This window comes from Solanum stenotomum, chromosome 7, assembly GCF_019186545.1.
Source record: "Solanum stenotomum isolate F172 chromosome 7, ASM1918654v1, whole genome shotgun sequence".
In the NCBI taxonomy this organism is placed as follows: Eukaryota; Viridiplantae; Streptophyta; class Magnoliopsida; order Solanales; family Solanaceae; genus Solanum; species Solanum stenotomum.
In genome coordinates this window covers 54101584-54109354 of record NC_064288.1, presented here as the reverse complement: position 1 = coordinate 54109354, position 7771 = coordinate 54101584, and positions in this window count along the sequence as shown.

The following is a 7771-nucleotide window of genomic DNA, read 5'->3' as shown; positions in this document are numbered from 1 at the left end:
TAAAATAATAGCAAAAATTACTGAGTTCCCAAAAATCCATCTTTTTCTAATTATTAATACTTCTATTTAGTAAAATGAAGTATTTAAAACTTATTACTTACAGATTATTTAGCAATGAATTAACAGAAAAAAAAAAGTTTCCTTTTTTTGCAGTGAGATTTTTTTTATTTTAGGCATTTATTATCTAATTTCTTTATATATAGTGCTTTTAATCCGAATTTGTCCCGCTTCATTATTAAGAGATTTCTTGATGAAACTCGAAATCGAAATCTCTTGATTGAATAAATATAACTAGTGCTAGTCATTTAATACACATAAAAAGTTCTAGTAATATTCTTTTATCTTCTTGCAAACTTGTGTTTTTTTTTTTTTTTTTTGACTATAAAATACATTATTATTATTTTTTTAAAAAAACAGCATAGGATACCTCTTACATGTTTGGTTTTGTGTGTTGTACTTTAAGCCATCTCATCTACCTTTTTTATATGACATGACAATTGTCTTAATTTTCTGTCTTCTGTTATTTTTTTCCTTTTTCCAAAACTTCTCCATAAAGTTGACCAAATTAAGTAATTGAGTCCTTTTACAAAAATAGATAAACCAAAAATATAGTGAAAAGAGAAAAAAAAAAGTTGATTTATGGTAAAGGAATTGTTTCATTGTAAGTTTTGGGAGTACTAGCTAAGTCTTGAAGAGGTAATTGAAAAGAAAAAAAAAAGTTATTTATAAAGGGTTGAATATTTTGTGGAAAATTGTATTTTTGGCTCAAACTAATAATATTACTTTATGTTAAGAATTTTTTAAATTGTTTTTAAATTATTGATATCAAAGTAAATGGTTTACCAATACAGTGTGGAGTGATGGTGTAAGTCGCAACTTCACTGGCGAAGCCAGGAATTTCACAAAGGTGTCCAAAAATAACACAATAAAAGCTCTTTTTAAAAAGTAGAACACACGAGCGCTACCTCATTCCAAGGAGGTGAAACCACTGGGTTACAACAGCTTGTTGTGTTAAGGATGTCCAAAATATGTTATTTAATCATTTTGTGTATCATTTTATTTGTATATACGATATTTTTTTCGATGAAGGGTCTCCAAAACCATACCACTGCGCAACTTAATACCTTTTACATGTCTACATGTTGATTTGCTATTTTTACATGTATTTTTGAAGACTCATGCATAATATAATCGTAAATACTCAATTGATATGGATGGCACAAAATTAAAAAATAAAGAAAAAAAAATAAAAATAAATAAATATATATATATATATATATATATTTATTGAATAATTCCAAATTTGTAGTCCTTGTGAGGATGACACAGATTCAAAATACTATACACTTCTGTTTCTTTTATATTGGAAAAAAGTACATATTCAACAGCAAAGAGGCAATAATTTGTTGGCATAAAAAGAACAAATACGAAAAAGATTTTATCGATTCTTTAAATTAAATTAAGCATGCACAACTACTTAAAATTTTGAGTAACTTTTAATGTTAAAAGTAGTGTCTTTTTATATTATTTTTTTGTACTATAAATATTCTTAATTACATAAAAAAGAAATGGTTTATTCGACTTGAAATAAAAAAAAATTAGCTTATTTTAGGATATCGTGCGCTATATGCATATTATTTGATGACGAAGCCAAAAAGTAAAATAAAAATATATAACACATATAAAATTATTTACACAATATATTTTTCTGATAAAGCATGATCAATATTTTATAACTCCGCTTCTACGTTTATTTGACTAGTTATAATTTAGGTTATCAAGGAATTTATTTGTTGAGAGCCAATTGTTAAATTTTATTTATTATTTTCCAACTTTCTTATATAGACTCTAAATGTACAATTTATTTTTTAAAATAGATAAATTAATATGTGATACAGACAATTTTTCAATAAATAAATAAATTAAAAATAGTGGATATTTCTAATCCTAATTTCATGGATTAAATAACAACATATAAATAGGTCTAATTTTTTAAAATGAAAACATAAAAGTTAAAGAAGGAAAAAGACGATTTTTTCTAAATTTACATACTTAATAAATTCTGAATTTTCAGACAGAACAACAAGTTGGTACAATATAAATGATTTATACATATACAGAAAATTTTCTTAATACAATACAATATTCAAATTAAATTATTAGATTTTGTTGTACCTGTAAACATAAATATAAATTATTATTATTATTATTGACTATATCTTGTAAAAGTTAAAGCTTAAATCTGACAAAGATGTAAGCTGAAATCCAGAAAATATATAAGCATGCCACTAAAATACAGGGACTAAAAGATAAAATATTTCCACCTTAGTGAAAAAATAGAAAGAATATTCTTAGATTTTTTTTATATCTGCAAATTAATTAGTACTTTTTTTTTTCATTCTTGAAATATATCTATCCCTTTAGAATATAAAAAGCAATGTGTCAATTCAAAATATGTAGAGAGTAGACTGTCCTTTTTTCTTTTCACAAACATTCCCAAATTTAAAAGATTTGAAAGAATANTTATAAAAGAAAGGGTATAAACAGTACTGTTTATAATTTGATTATAGTCGTAAAATATCCTACTTCATTTTTATCACAAGGACAAGTAAATTTTGGAGAGTGAATTATCTATAATGATGAATCGTTGACCGACTTTTTGAGGGTTCCAAATGACTACATAGATCAAATCAAGTTAACAATACTTGAAATCTATGTTAGGAAGAAGCCTAAGACTAGTCAACAACGTTCTCCTTTATCGGTCAATGTCCATCCACTTTATAAAAAGTGTAATAAAAAGTTCCACTTTATAAAGTGTAAGAAAAAGTTCCACTTTATAAAGTGTAAGAAAAAGTTCTACTTTATAAAGTGTAGAAAATAATTTCGTTATATATTAAAATATACACGTTATGAGACTAACGGAAAACGTTTAGAATATTAGATAAAGTGGAATTTTTTCTTCCACTAAGCCTATTTTAGTTACTTCCTAAAGTAGTGGCTTATTTTGGTCACTTTTATATTTTTGTGGCTTATTTAGGTTCCCATTTCATATATCTACCCCTTTAGAATATAAAAAGCAATGTGTCAATTCAAAATATGTAGAAAGTAGGCTGTCCTTTTTTCTTTTCACAAACATTCCCAAATTTAAAAGATTTGAAAGAATAACGAAAAAAGTCAAATTGTTTGAATTAATAGTTAATAGTATTTACAAGTTAACATGTGTAAAGATGTTTGAGTTGGTGAAATAAATAATATTTCATAAAAAAGATCCGTCATTAATTTTTCATGTCAACTCTTCTCAATCAATCTCGATGCATTGTATTTATTCAGTGTAATTTACATTTCTTATGTGGTTTACAAGTTACTACACATAAGTAAATTTACGCAACTTATATAAAAAAAAAAAATAGTGATTGTCAATTTTTCTAAGATTTTAAAAAGGGAAATATTTGCATGTCTAAAAGATATTTAATTAAAAGTAATGTTGATTTTCAAATTAGTGGGGTTATTAACATTTACCAAATACTCCACTTCCTTTGTCTTGTTTATATGACAATGTTAGTATTTTTTAAAAATAAATTATTTTTGTTATGAGTATGATTATTATAGTTTTTTAAAAAATAAAGTAAACATTTTCAAATTTACAAAGGAAAAAAAAACTTGAATTTCAAATTTTGTACATAGGAATGGTGGGACAGGTATCTTCCTCTTTTTTCCAAATCAAATCAAGAAGATTTCATTTCCCTAATGTTTCAATAAATTATTCATAAAAGAATGAAAATAAAATAATAAACTTTTTGTGCGTATTTTTTTTCCTACCAAATCATAGAATATATAGTACTAAAGCTATTTTTGCAGAAAAAAAATCAATTGTCCCTCTGAATACTATGAAATTTAAAGAAATTTGGAAAATTTTTTTATCAAATTTTAAATCATATGATATTAATTTAAAAAACTATTCTAAAACTTTGTCGATTTAACGACTGCAAATTATATTTATTTCAAATTCTGAATTTTAAATTTATGAATATTAGACATTAACTTCTTCTCTTCTTCTTTCTTTTTTGCTATTGTAATTTTAAATAGATTATTTACACTTAATTTCTTAATTAAAAAAATAAAATATGAGTCAAACTTACTAAATTCAACTGAATCGATAGCTTTATCGATAAATTTACCCCTGAGCCTCATGAGAACTTGTGAGCTGCCAAAACGGTTACATTTAATGAATTAATCATATGAGATTTTATGAAATTAATTGAACAACTAACCACTTCAATCATTGAGATATAGTACACCTATAATCACAACTTGAGGTTAACAACTTGTTTATAATGGTAATTGAGCTCCTTTTTGTACAACACATGAGTAGCTAAACTAATGGTTATGCTACTTTTTCTTTTATATTTATCTATTCAAAATGTATTGATAGGTTCGATTAATCAAGATCCGCTAGTTAGGTAAAACTTATTAAATGGAAAAACACTTTTTATATATATTAGGAGTTTCGTTATTTCTAGGTTCATCAAAAATAACATTTTTATCTTTACAAGGTAGAGATAAGACTGTTTACCTATCACACCCTTTCAGACTCATTTGTGGAATTATCTCTAGGTATATTATTGGTGTTGAAATTAAAATGTGTTTTCTTATTAGAGGTAAACGTATCTTACCTATTTGGTTATATATCATTTTTATACCCCATCTTAAGATTAGAAGTTTCACATTGACAAAACACAGGATATATGTTAGGTATATAAGTAAGCAGTCCTTATCAACTAGTGACATATTTTAAAGCCGTGCGGGCATAGGCCCAGAGCAGATTACTAGCGGGTTGAGTCGTTACAATCACTTTGAGACTATCTTTGAAAAATAATCATTGTCATGGAATTTAAATCTCACAAGTGAAACTCCATAACAATATCCTAGAGGTTTAGATATAAAATTTGAGGCCGCAACTATTTTTTTTCATTACAAGGACTAAAAAGTGGTTATTTGTAAATTTTAGCCATACCTATAAAAATAATGCTCTCCTTAAGAAATTCGAACCTTCATAATAGTAACTATTCTTCAATTACAAAAATTCAAAAATGGATATTTGTGATTTGTATTCAAATTTTCTTGTACCTTCATTGCCAACTCAAATAATTGCTAATCATCATGTAACATCTACATTAACAAGCTGTGAAAATGCAGGTATATATCATAATCATAATTATAAGCCTAGTTAAATTGGTATAATAAGTGATTTGTGCAATCATAATAGCCATATATTATGGTTCACTGACAAAATTGTTTTGTTCACATCTTTTTTGGTACACAATTTTATAATGAATGACTAAGCAATGGAACTAGATGCCTCTAGTGAAATGAAGGATGGATAGTGTTATGTTTTGGTTTTGATTATTTCACGTTTAAAATTTACTGATTCGACTGATTCAGATTTGTATTGTTTAAAACTTTTAAAGGTGAAATCACTTTATACCATGAGTTTATATTGAAGTTGAGATTTTTAATCAGGATAAGTGATTTTCAACTATTCACCACACGTACTCTTATATAGAAAATTGTGTTATTTTTTTGTTTAAACCATTTGATGTTAGAAATTCACTAATTCAACTAATTAGGGTTCACATCCTTTGAAACATGAAAGCACTCTTTGTCATGAGTGTCAATTCATTCATTTAACTTTTAAGTCTTGAAATTTGAATATAAAGTCTCTCAACCGTGTTACCACACCATGCATAGAAAATAGTGTTACAATCAATAGAAAAGAAACAAAAATAAGTTCATATGTTGGTTTGAAGTAAATTATGATTTTTTTTGCACAATAATGGAAGGATTTTATTTAATGATAATAATAAGTTTATCCATACAAAAGAGGAACTAATCTAAATGATGTAGTTCCCATAGCATCTCTTTCAAGTACGGAAGATACAAATGAAGGAGATGCATCAAAAACATAAAGTTGTACATTATAGATATTCAGATCCTTAGATTTCCTTCTGTATATTGCAAGTAGGTCCTCTACTATATTAACCTCCTTTGATATGTGATCCAACGTTGATTCCTCCATCTGTTTTAGCAAAGACGTGTGTGTGAATATTTTTATTTAGATTATTGAGTAATACCTTAGAATTTGTTTCCACCTTTAAAAGAATAAAATTTAATATGGTTATGATTTTGGTTGATCTACAAGAATGACTTTGAAAGATGGTTCTTAACTTTTGTCTTCACTTTTTCAATAGACAACTTAAAATCTAACAAGTTTTGACTTTTGATCTTAAAAGTTTGCTCATGGAACAAACGAGGGTCAAAAATCACAATCACCTCTTATTAAAGTCAGTTAATGTAATATGTATCAATAATGGCTGCTTCGAGTTAGGGTCGCATGAATTTTTCGAAAACGAGTATCTGTACATATCACACGAAACTTCTTTTTCAGTTCGATGATTAATGTGAGCCTTTATTTACACGTTCCACGAAATAAAACACTATGTTAATTGAGGAGCCCAATCTAAGAGACCGGCATAAGACCGGCGCACCAAAGAATTTGTAGGCCTGTCCATATGTCACATTTGTTTAGCTTTTGTGTAACTTTTTTTAATTTTAAAATCGTAAAAAATTAAGTCCAAGAATATGGAGCATAAACTCTAAATTTAATTTTTAATCAAGGTAAAATATACTAGGTAATTTCTTTTTTAATATCCAAATCTAGACGGATAAAATTATTTGATATCTATATGAAATTAATCGAGGTATGTGTAATCGTACTCAAACACTATAGGCTTGTTTGGTTCGAAAAATTAACTTCAGAATGAGTTTATTTCATGTTAGGTTGGAATAAAGTCGCGAAAGAATTTATCCTGGAATTGACATGTTATTTTTATCTCACATTAAAGATGGAATAACATTCTAAAGTAACTAATCTTAAAATAATTAGTCTTGAAATACCTTATTCCCAAACTAAACGAGCCCTATAATCATAAAATCACAAGAATTATTTGTAGTTTATGAAAGGAAAGTGAGAAAAAATACGCGCAAAAGTGTAATTGGTCCACAAGTGCACCCCCTCATCCCTTGCCAGCTCCACTGTAATTGGTCCACAATTTCCTTTTAAAATTATTTATTGTTCAAAATTTACTCTCGATTAATTTGAATTTATTTTGATTAAAGTTATTTAGTAGGTTTCTAATTTAATTGTGTGATATTCAAAACCGATAAATTCACAATGTAATATTCATTAATAAAAACATTTTCTAACAAGAGTTGCTCTACTTTCAAGCAATTCGAAGTTTTTCAGTTTTGACTAAGAGCAGAAGGATCACAACCACTCTATCGAGTGAGATAAAATTATCTTATGAAAAAATTCCACTCCCAACTAATCAAATAAGGCGCTCAATAAAAATTGGAAAGATTTTAACCATTTCATCATCATCTCATATGCTTTAGTCAGTAATTGAATTCCAAATTTAATTTTTATGCATGCTAAATAACTTTTTTAACAAATAATAAAACGTATATAATTTGAATCAAAACTATTAAATTATTAAACAAATAATAATAATAATAATAATAATAATATTAAATTTGAAGACTACGTCCGCTCCAGTGTGGGGATAATGGACATAACTTTCACTTTTACCTTTTCCATTACTAACCACCCCACCTTACCCTCCTCTCTCTACTCCACCTATAGAAATATATATATATATATATATATATATATATATATACAAAAATTATGTTCGTAAAGTTGTATAGAGAGACA